Source organism: Marmota flaviventris, chromosome 17 (genome assembly GCF_047511675.1).
Source record: "Marmota flaviventris isolate mMarFla1 chromosome 17, mMarFla1.hap1, whole genome shotgun sequence".
Lineage (NCBI taxonomy): Eukaryota > Metazoa > Chordata > Mammalia > Rodentia > Sciuridae > Marmota > Marmota flaviventris.
Genome location: NC_092514.1, coordinates 73095658 through 73108070, shown reverse-complemented (window position 1 = coordinate 73108070; position 12413 = coordinate 73095658).

The following is a 12413-nucleotide window of genomic DNA, read 5'->3' as shown; positions in this document are numbered from 1 at the left end:
CCTTCTCTAGAGGGAATGGGAATCAATAGGCCTGGAGCTGGGCCACCCTAGCTCCGTCCTTGTGTCCAAAACACAGGAGGCCTGTTACTGTGGAAGCTGCTGACTTCAGGTTTGAGCCAGCCTCCCTACCTGACCTACCCATTTTAAACTGGAGAAATATAACATACACTGAAAGCATGTGTAAAACCTACATACATAATTTTCCCCATACTTTTATTGCTGCATTATAGTTGTATGTAGTGGTGGGATTTGTTGTTACATATTCACATATGCACACAGTACACACTTAACAAAGTAATTTGGCCAATATCACTCCCCAGCACTTTACCCTGCCTCCCCTTGTGTGGTTTTTAAAATCCTAGTCACTGGGGTCCCCAACACAGAACTTAAGAAGTCCAAGCCCAGTGTTTTTGAAGCTACTTGAATGACCCTTCTCCAATGCGCCCCTTCCTTTCTTCACCAGAGACTCTATTCCTCAAATCTGCCTCCATCACCCCGAGCTCTTTCCTACTTAATTGTATGCATAGCATTTTGGGAACAATGCATTGTGGGGGTGGTGTAAGTGACTCTGTCTCTCTCCCTCCATTTAACCCTGATGAATGAGCTCTAGGGTGTCCCCAGACCAATGTGGATACCTCACTGCAAGAGCTGGCTTCTCTTCTGTCCTCTGACCCCATACTGACCATCTTATCCAAACTGACCATCATGGGCCTTAAGGACACAGTCCGAAAAGCACCTCAGCACGCGGAAAACTGAAACTGGGGAGGATTGAGATAAATAGAAAAAAGATGAGAGAAGCTCTTGGAACAATACAGATCAAAGCAAGTTCATACTGAGGCCCGTTTTGTGCACCTGCAGGACAAGACTAGGGTTGGGCAGCACTGAGCCTGATGGGCAGGTGCTGCAAGGGATGTGCTCCTTGCAGTGGGGGAGAAGGGTGGTCTAATCTGTTTTTCTCTAAAAAGTGGCATACACGTCCAGTTGGCCCAGAGACCTGTCAGGTTCACCAGGTTAGGTATGCCTGCAGAGGTAATGCAACCCTACAGCCCTTCTCACCCATGCAAAGTCTGCAGCAGTTTGGTGACTCAAGAAAAACTCCTCTCTGGGCAGTGACATCATGATCCAGACCGTGGAATCTTCCATTGTCTTGCTGTCTTGTGGCTCCAGGTCAGCAAACATTAGCCCTCAGGTCCATTTTTTTTTTTTTTTTTTTTTTTTTGGTAATAAAGTTTTATTAGAGGGCAGCTGTGCCTATTTGTTTACATATTACTTAAGACCACTTCTGTGCCAGGGCAGAGTTGAGTGGCTGGGTGCCACAGACCACAAAGCCAGAAATATTTTCAATCTGGCCCCCTGTGACGTTTGGAACGGGCCAGCAGGCAGCAACAGGGCTGGATTGCGAAGTGTCAGCAGTGAGATGCTGTAGCCTGGGATTAATGGCCTCTGAGCACACTTCATTGTCCTGAAGGGTCCTGTGCCTTCGCTGAACTGCAAGGGGACAGCAAAGCAGTTCTCCATATACCCACAAGAGGTGATGGGGTGTGGGAGCACCTTGGTGGAGTCACCATGCTCTCCCTCAGGCAGCCAACCTGTGGGACAGTGAGGATCACCCTGTTCACTCTTGATTATCTCCACATTTCAGAGTCACATGGGGAATTAATTTTTTATTTTGGTTAGTTTTATTTGTTTATTTTGTGTCACTGGGGATTGAACCCAGGGACATTCTACCCTGAGCTATATCCCCAGCCCTTTTTATTTTTAATTTTGAGACACAATCTCACTAAATTGCTGAGGCTGGCCTCGAACTTTCAATCCTCCTCCCTCAGCCTTCCCAGTCACTGGGATTACAGGTGTGTGCCACTGTGCCAGCTCTTTAATTTAATTTAATTTTTTTGTGGTGCTGTATGCTAAGCAAGCACTCCACTACTAAGCTACATCCTCAGCTTTACAGAGGGAATTTAAATTGACTAGGACCCAATTGAACAAACTATGCTAGGTACAAGTGTGATTATATCACAATGAATCCCACTTTTATGTGTAACTATAATGCACTAATGAAAAGTACAACAAATAAGTAGAAGAAAGACCAGTAGAGGAAAGGGACTAGGGGGAGGGAGGAAGGGAGAGCAAAGGGAAGTACTAGGGATTAAAATGGAGTAAATTATGTTACATGCATTTATGAATATATCAAAATGAACTTATTGTGCATGACTATAATGCACTCATAAAAATGCCCCCAAATTGACTAGGATTTGGCAGAAAGCACAGAAATGTTAAAAGAGGTATGAGGTTGCTGATGAGATAATGTTTGAGGTTTCAGGAAATTTTAGGAACACAAGAAGCCAGCACAGGTTGAAGAGAGAGAGAGTCCTGGAAAAGAAGGATTTGTTTAAAATAAAGCCTCTGACTTTTTGCTGGTTTGGAGGTGAAAGGTCCCCTTTGCCTTCAGAAAAAGAGCAGCACCTCCAGGGAAAATGACAGAGGGCTATTTCCTGACCCCAAGAGCCCAAACTCTCCATCATCCTCTGGACCCAGCACAAGGGGCTGTCAATAAACACAGGACCAGTGTTCTGCATAAAGAGGAAGGAAGCCTTTGCTGCGCAGGAGAGCACTGGATGTACCCGACAGAGTTGGGAAACCCCCAGAATGTGCCTTGTCATCTTCCATGTCCATGCCATGCTAGCCCTTGCCTGACAGGCCCAGGGAGCTGGGAGCAGCCAGAGAAAACCTTGTGTCCTGCCCTCAGGGAGCTTCCAGACCACAGCTGACCCACTGAAGAGACTGCATATGGAGCCCAGTTTTCAGAAGGGGCCAAGTGATGAGACAGGGCATCCCTCTGTCCTGAAGGCATGCTCATCCTATCAAGCTCTTGGGACAGTGATTTGTTTTTGTTTTTGTTTTGCTTTGTTTTGTTTTGCATTCCTAGGGATTGAACCCAGGACATTCTGCTGAACTCCATCCCCAGCCTTTTTTATTTTATTTATTTTTGGGTAGTGAGGATTGAACCCAGGCATGCTTAACTACTGGGCCACATCACCAACCCTTTTTAATATTTTATTTAGAGACAAGATTTCACTAAATTGCTTAGGGCCTCACATTAAATTGCCAAGGCTGGCTTTGAACTCATGATCTTCCTGCATCAGCCTCCTGAGGAGCTGGGATTAGAGGTATGCACCACTCTACCTGGCTTGGAGAGAGGTTTAAACCAAAAAGAACTTCTACAGTTACGAGGAGATACAGGGTCCAAGGCTTTCTGAGAAAAGGGTTCTAATTCAGATAAGGAGATCCTGTAGAAGGAAATGAGATAAGAAGAAACTGTAAACTTGGAGAGAGGCACAGTGACAGAGAAGTCCCCACGCATTGGACTTGATCACTGGCACCAGAGACCACTCTGTGGGCTCAGCAGTCAGCAGGCCTGGGACTGGGCAGGCTTTCCCTTAGAGGCTCAGAGTGGCCGTCTATGAATAAGGCCTGTGTTTTGGATTCCAGTGAACCCTAGACAAGTTTCTGCTCCCTGTGCCTAGTTGAGCGTCAGTTTCCTCACCTGAGAAATGATAACAATAATAGTTGTGATGTCCTAGGGCTGTTTGTAAGATTAAATGAGAGGTTGCATCAAAAGTGCTTGGGAACCCAGCATGGAGATGCACGCCCATAATCAAAGATCCTATCTCAAAATAAAAAAATAAAAAGGACAGGAGATGCAGTTCCATTGTAAAGCACTTGCTTAGTATGTGCAAGCTCCTGGGTTTGATCTCCATACTTCCATACCTCAAAACAAACCCCCCCCAAAGTGATTGTTCTTGGGTTTGGGTGCAGCTCAGTGGTAGAGCACTTGCCTAGCATTCTCAAGGGCCTGGGTTAGATCACCAGTACCAGACACACACACACACACACACACACACACACACAAGATTTTTAGAGACAGGATCTGGCTGTGTTGCCAATGGCTGGCCTTGAATTTCTGGGTTCACGGGATCCTATTGCCTCAGCCTCCTGAAGAGCTGGACTATAGGCCCAAACCACCCAGCCCTGTTTTTTTTTTTTTTTTTAAAGAGAGAGAGAGAGAATTTTTTAATATTTATTTTTTAGTTTTCGGCAGACACAGCATCTTTGTTTGTATGTGGTGCTAAGGATCGAACCGGGCTGCATGCATGCCAGGCTAGCGCGCTACCGCTTCAGCCACATCCCCAGCCCCCCAGCCTGTTTTGATTATTCTTTTTTCTTTTCTTTTTTTTTTTTTTTTGAATAGTTTTTAGTTGTAGACCGACACGATGTCTTTATTTATTTTTTATGTGGTGCTTCGGATCGAACCCAGTGCCTCACACATGCGAAGAGAGCTCTCTACCCCGGAGCCACAACCCCAGCCCCTGATTATTCTTAATACATATTTAAATGGTTGTTATTTTAGTGAGCACTTACCATATGGAAAACAATGTGCCTACTCTTTCTTGGGGGTTAAGAGAGACAAGGCTGGGGGATGCTGGTAAACTGGCTCCATGGAATAAGGGGATGGCCTGATTCATATTTGATGGTTCAGCCTTGTAAATACTCTCATTATGGTCAGTATGGAGCTACCAACGATTTATCAACTGGCTGGCAAAATTCCTGAACAATCAGCTCTGGAGAGCAGGCCCCAACATCAGTGAACTTTCTCTCTAGTTAGCAAATGACAGACACATAAGTGAGAAGTTCCTAATGGCTACAACCTCTGACCCCTGACACACACCCCCCGTCAATAATGGCTGATCCAGACCACAGCGGGATAGGGCCATTGAGGGTCCCATCTGCTTCTAGGCAAGTATAGGCTGCTGCACTTCTGGAAGAAAGAGGAGGAGGCTGTCTTTCTTTCTGACCCTTCAGCAGTCGTCATACCTTTGACAGGGAAGATGTGTTCCTGGCCTTTTGAGTCCCAGCAGGCGTGGAAAGGTGATGACTCAGGAAATCAGAGCCCTGGGCTCTGCCTCTGGCTGCTGGGGCATGGGCCTCAGTTTGTCATCTGTGCAACAAAGGCAGGACCTTTAACACACCTCTTGGGTCTGGAATTCTAAAAGTCTGACTTTAAAATTTACTTTTGGAATCCAGGCACTTGGTAATTTTTTTTTTTTAATTAAAAAAAGTTGGGGGGGGGGTGGCTGGGGATATAGCTCAGTTGGTAGAGTGCTTGCCTTGCCTGGACAAGGGCCTGGGTTTGAGCCCCAGCACCAAAAAAACAAAAACAAACAAAAAGTTGGGTTGGGGTTGTACCTTAGCGGTAGAGCACTCGCCTAGCCCATGTGAGGTCCTGGGTTCAATCCTCAGCACCACATATAAATAAACAAAATAAAGGTATTGTGTCCACCTACAATTAAAAAAAATTTTTTTTTAAAAGTTACCTTTTCAACTTAGTGAGATTCTGTCTCAAAAAATAAAAAGGGCTGGGGATATGGCTTAGTGGTTAAGCACCCCTGGGTTCTATCCCTGTTACCAAAAAAAAAAAAAAAATTAGCTTTTATTGAGCTCCTGCTATGTGCCAAGAATTGTGCCAGGGCTTCCCATATTTTGTCTAACTTAACTAACGTTCAAACAGCTCTTTGCTATTCTCATGCTCATTTGTAGATAAGGAAACTATGGCTCAGAGAAGTTGAAGAATTCCCCAAGATGTAGAGCCAATAATGGGAGAGCTAGATTTTGATCCTTGTCTGTTTGACTCCAGAGTCATATATATATATCTATATATATCTTTTGCCTTTCCAGGCTGGGATGGCTGGCATCTAAGTATTAAACAAATTATATAGAAAATAATTCATACAACAAGACTTCTGAGAAAGAAAAAAGAAAAGCCCTCCTCAGGCTGCAGTTCTCAGAGATGGCTTCATGGAGGAGGTAGAATTTCAGCTGTAGGGTTCACCTTGACAGACAGGCATGGGAAGGACACACATGCAAGAACACATATTGTGTTGTGGCTTGTTTTGAGGTACTAGGGATGAACCCAGGGCTCCATGCATGCTAGGCGAGTGCTCTACCATAGAGCTATACCCTGAGTCCTTTTTATTTTTATTTTTAGACAGTCTTACTTAGTTGCCCATCCTGGTCTTGAACTTGTGATCCTTTTGCCTCAGCCTCCCAAGTAGTTAGGATTATAGGTATGTGCCACCTTGCCCAGCTCATGGAAGGTTTTTTAAATGAGCAAAAACATGAGTAAGAATGATAAGCTGCATTTGAGTGGAGGATTATGGAAAGCAGAGGGTGGAAAGGACTCAGGGATGAACTGTCTGTGTCCTGTAAGGTAACAGGGAGCCACTAAAGATTTGTGGGCAAGAGAGACAGAGGATGACAGTTGCATAACAATAAAGTTAGCCTGAGAGCAATTTTTTAAATAGATGAAAGGAGGGAAGATCATGGGGTAAGAAGACCAGAGAGGACAGTAATGAAACTGCCAAACCTCTTTTCATATGTAGATTTCATCTCAGAATAAGATAAGAGTATACAACTAAGTAATATAATAAATATAAACCTCATGGTGCATAGGAAAGATGTAAGGCCTTCAACAGTTTACTGGGAGAACCACAACAGTGAATGGTATCTCTGTTTACTGCTTTGTCAGGCTCAACACTGTCTTTGAAGTGCTATAATAGGACAGTAGTTATGGCTTAAATAAACAAGCAATTAGCTCAGGAATAAATGTGTCATTGTAAATGAATTGCCAGTCTGGACTTTAGCTGGGACACACTAATAGTTGTGAATGTAATGTTCATCACCCCCTTGCTAAGAGTCTGATCTCTTAAATCTCAGTGGTGGCTCTCATTTCTCATCTGCCCTTTGGTTCCTGTGCCTGGGAGGAGCTAGGCGACAGGCTGTGGTTGATGGTTGGTGGTTGAAGGGTTAATGGGTTCATGCTCTGCAACCCTGACTTCAGCTCCATTTTCAGAGAGAGGGTGGACAGAGGAGTGTCCTGCTGAAGGCAGCTCCAGGGTTTTCTTAAGCCAAACTGAAAACAGTTACGTGTAATTATCATGCAAGTATAACTTACTGCTTGTTGACACTGTTATTACAACAGCAGAACATGTATGTGTACTTGTGTTGGGACTCTGAGCTTATTTTGTGAGTTGGCTTGTCCCCTTACGCCAGCTCTAGGAGGCAGCTCAACTTGAAAAGCAAAGAAAGAGAAAGGAAGGAGGGAAGGAAAAGGAAAGGAAAGAAAGGGAGGGAAAACCCTAAGCCAACAGCACCAGCTTCCCACAGCCAAGCTCAGGGAGCCAGGATCCCTGGGTTCTAAGCTATCACTGTATGGTCTTGGGCCAATCCCTCTGCCTATCCAGCCTGCAGCTGCCTCATCGGTCAGGTGAGGGGGCTACATCTTTAAGGTTGCTTCCAAAAATGATGGTTCAGCTAGGACATGCATTTTCTTTTCTTTTCTTTTGCAGTACTGGGAATGGAATCCAGGGCCTTGCACATGTTAGGCATGCACCCTACCACTGAGCTGCATTCCTCAGTTTTTTTTTTTTTTTTTTGAGACAGGGTCTCCCTAAGTTGCCCATGATGGTCTCAAACTTTAGGTCCTTCTGCCTCAATTTCTCAAGTAACTGAGAATATAGGTCTGTGCCACCATGTTGGGTTAGGACAGGCATTTTCAAGAAACCCTAGAAGGGGTAGGGGTGCAGACTAGTGGTGGAGTGCTTGCCTAAATGGACAGGGCCCTGGGTTAGAGCACCAGCACTGGAAAAAAAGAGAGATGGAGTAGGTGGGGGAAACCGAGGAACCCTGGGAGAAGGAAGAGAATTTGTTCTCACTTTCTTCCTTTGATCTTCTAAGTAACCATGATTGAGTATTTTGTTAAAGAAAGGTTTGGGTTGTTACATGCTGCCTCTGTCACATTCTAGTTTCCCATGGCATTAAGAGATAGATGGTGGGCTTTGTGTCTGCCTGATCTGTTGCCCTGAGAAGAGTGACAGAGCAGCTGGGAGGATATTGGACTGATACATTTGTGGCACATTCTTTTCACACTGATTACCACGCAGAATGTGCAGCCCCTTGCTGGGCATGGTGGCACACACCTGTAATCCCAGCAACTTGGAGGCTGGGGAAGGAGGATGGCAAGCTCCAGGCCAGCCTCAACAACTTAGAAAGACCCTGTCTCAGAACATAAAAAGGAGACGGGCAGGGTAGCCCACACCTGTAATCCCAGAGGCTTGGGAGGCTAAAGCAGGAGGATCATGAGTTCAAAGGCAGCCTCAGCAACAGTGAGGTGCTAAGCAACTTAGTGAGACCCTGTCTCTAAATAAAATATAAAATAGGGCTGGGGATGTGGCTCAGTGGTGGAGTGCCCCTGAGTTCAATCCCTGGTACCAAAACAAAAACAAAAAAAGGCCCAGAAATGTAGCTCAGTTGCAGAGGGCCCTTGGATTCAATACCCAGTACTGGAGGAAAAAAAAAAAAAAAAAAGTTCAGCCCCAGGTGGGGCAAACTCAATGGAAAGAAGGGCAGGGTCAACAATGAGGAAAATGAAGACAGAGGGGGACATGCAGTCCAGAAATAGGCTTACAGGGTCTGGAATTTGATAGAAACCATCTGTGACTACATTAAAGGAAAACAGAATGGACTGCCTAATTTCTTTAAATGAGTTATTGAACAAGGACAATGTCTCATTTTTCCAAATGCCAGATGCTGGATAGCAGGACAGAAGCAGGAGGACGCAATTGAGGCTTCTCCGATGAACACGACACAGAGTGAAGTCTACCCAGGCACTTCACGCACCTCCCACCTTGGATAGCGTAAGCAAATTGTATTTAACTTTTCTCTTAACTTGAAAAGTAAATTAAGAAGCAACAAACCCAATGAGACTTACAGCCATTTGAACAGTCCTACGTTGTTAGAGGCCCACAGCTGAGGATGAAAACAAGAGGAATTTACTTGGACCAGAAGCAAAATATGAAAACCCTAATGCCAATTTCCTTTTTTTCCCCCAGTGCTGGGGACTGAACCCAAGGCCTTGGGCATGCTAGGCAAGTGCTCTACCACTGAGCTACATCCCCAGCCCTTTTTCTTTTCTTTTTTTTTTTTGGGGGGGGGCGGGGGACAGGGTCTTATTAAATTACCCAGGCTGGCCTTGAACTTGTGTTTCTCCTGCCTCAGCCTCCTGAGTTGCTGGGATTACGGTGTGTGCTGCCATGCCTAGCAATTGTTGACTTCCTAATGGACAAGGTTATCTCCCCCAACAGAGAGCCTTTAGGTTGCCAGAGAAGCTGTGTAGGGTCCTGAGGTGTTTAGAATCTGACTCCTCTACTTCACTAGTCTAGCCCACAAAGCTGGAGCACCATGTGAAATTCTCTGTTGGTGGCTTTGGCTTTAATCCACTATAGCCACTGGCAAAGGACCTAGGGAGGGTTCAGGGCCTGTGAGTTACTGACTGGGCCCCACCTTTTGGAGAGCTCCTTACTTATTTAGGACAGCCAGGGCTCTAACCTTTCTGTCCCTGCAGGAGGGGCCAGTCTGAGCTCCCTGGAGCTGCCCGAGGCAGCAGCTGGCCTATTTGTGTGGCTGCCTGGGGAATGCTGGGCTCCAGGGCAGCGCCTGTCGTCCTTACCTGCAGGCTCTCAGCCCTTCCTGTTAAAGGAATCTGTTGAAATGAGTGCATATGTTCCAAGGCTGGAAAATGCACATCTGGGCTGAAACCAGGACAGCCAAAATGAACAAAATTGAAAGCTCAAAGGAACTCGCTGACCTAGAAATTGCTTGTCCCTGTGTTTCCTCCAGCCTTCTGGTTTTTCCCCTAGACCCAAGATTAAGAAGGCTCAACCTGGTCAAGTCTTTTACCCCTGCCTTCCACAGTTATTTAAAGGAAACCCCAAGACCCTCCTCGAATGCTAGGTTTTCTGCAGGGATTCTCCCAACAGCTGCATCCAGAGCATGGAGGATCGTTATACTGAGGAGATGTGCTAATCACATGTGATTTCCCTATGCACAGTGTTCAACCCTCCCCAGACCATTTTTTCCACTTAAAAGCTTTTTTATGGCTCTCTTGATAGCAGTCTTCTGGATTTTTTCCTCCTCTCTGTGCCGACTTCTCCCTCAGGCACCTCCCTGGCCCAGATCTCCGGTAAGATTGCTGAGCAGAGTCAGGAAGGACCAGAGAAGAATGCAGGGCTCGGCCCCTCTAGACTTGGCTGCTTGGAAGGCGTGGCTCTTATCTCACCTTTGTCCTGGGCACTGACTGAGGTTCTCTTTCCAAACTGTAACATGATATGATTACCCTCTAGACTGGTAGGTTCTAACTCAATTAATTCATGGAAACTCTCTTTGATCTAGAAGTTTTCTAAAGTACCCCCTCTTTCACTTCTGTCTCTGTCCATCATTTCTTTTTAAAATGAATCTTGGTTCACTTATTACATCACTGCAATAGCCACTGGTGGCTAAACTAGTTTCAGTCAAGAAAACAGACAAAGATTCTAAGGGTTTGACCTAAAGTTAGGTTCGTAATTTGTCCAATTAAAAGTCAGTGCTCTTTCTCTGCCTTGGTTTCTTCAACTGTAAAATAAGGGTGTTTCTTTTTTATTTTATTATTGTTATTATTATTATTTTGGTACCAGGATTGAACCCAGGGGCTTTTAACCACTGAGCCACATCTCCACCTTTTTTTTTTTTTTTTTTTTTGTATTTAATTTAGAGACAGGATTACTGAGTTGCTTAGGGCCTTACTAAGTGGCTGAAGTTGGCTTTGAACTTGTGATCAGCTTCCTGAGTCACTGGGATTACAGGCATGCACCACTGTGCCCACCTGCTATTTGGACTTTGAGCCTCCAAAACTATGAGCTAAATAAACCTATTTTGCACCTAAAAACAACAACAAAAAACAAGGCCTGCATATAAAGAATATTCAATAAACATCCACTAATTTTATAGTTCCATGCCTGTGTTCTGTTACTATTCCAAACACTGGATTTATGACTCCCTCATGAGAGGAGGAGCCAATTCTAGGCTTGGGATTGTTATCAAAGACAGGAATGAACCGGAGTCCCAGGCTTGAGCAGGCTGAGGTGGGAGTAGAGTAGATAGATACCTTGTAAGCAACAGGAATTAGCTGCCTGCCTGGCCCTGGCTAAGAAAAGGAAACTCTTAGACACAAATAAACCCACAAAGAGGAGGGATGACCTCTTTACAAAATGCTGAGGTCAGGAAGAAAGTAGGCTTCTGAACAGAGCCCGAAATTATAAAGCAACATTTTACTCTGTGACATGGTGAAGGCCTATTTTGAGGTGGGTCTAGATTCTTCATGAGTTGTATTTTACCTTTACTAAGCAATTACAAGGTGGGACCTGTGTATGGAGAAAGGAGTATGGAGGAGGATCCAGGTTCCCTCCCAAAGCTATGTTCAGAAGCCTTCTAGAGGTTAGGCCAGATGTCACAGGGGAGGCTGGAATTTTGCCATGCATCCCTGGGGCCTAGGAGGTTGTTGAGGACAGGGACTTTACCATGTAGCTTATGCCCTCTTCAGCATCAGTCAATGTAAATAACAGGAATGGGTTCTTGCCATCCTGAAGACCCTGGAGAAAGCCAGTGCAATTTTGAGTATGTAACTTTAGCAGCAAGCGGGTTGGCTGGCACTGAAAAGAGGGTGATGGAAAATGTAAAATATAATCAGGGAAGAGCTAGACTCTAAAAATAGCTTTATACACCTAATCAAAGAAACTAGTTACTGCAAACTGTACACTCAATATTGTTGAAGTAGCTGGTCATGTTCTAGCAGTTGAAATTTTTGCTGATCAGTCCACCTCTGGGAGTGGGGTGGGTGGGTGGGGAGTCAACCCACCAGACTCACAAATAAATAAAAGCTTGAAAACATAAATGGCTGTAATTATGCTTTGGAATGACGTCTTCTGCCTGCCCAAGATCCCACTGTTTTTTTCCTCTGTGTTTATCAAGGGAGACACGGAGTCTGTTCTGCATGATCCCTTTCCCATGTGATGACTTTCTTCAGCAGCAAAGGCCACATGCAAGGCCTTTCCAAAGTTTCCAGGGTCCAGTTTCCAAGCTACTGGCAGCAGGTGGATGTCTTTATCTCATCCTGAATTGGTCCTAACTTTGGGCAACCTGAGTCCAAGGGAACCATAAGCAAACGGCATGTACAAAGTTCTGATTGGGAGAGGGTTGACCACGTCTTCCTAGCGGGTCACCGGCATCGACTAGTCTTACGGAGCCTGGGGACATGCGCTTGGCAGAGCACGCGGGGTTCAAGTGCAGGGGCAGGAGAGATGTCCATGCCTGGGGAACCCACCCGAACCGTGCGCCCCTGTGCGGGGTTTCTGACAGCAGACGTCGGCATATGCCGAGGGTGGGACCGGGCAGGCAGCCCAGGGCCGGCACGCTTTCGGATGCTGGGACAAAGGCGGGAGGAGGCAACTCCCCGCGCGGTAACCTGACCAGGACTGACAGGCGGA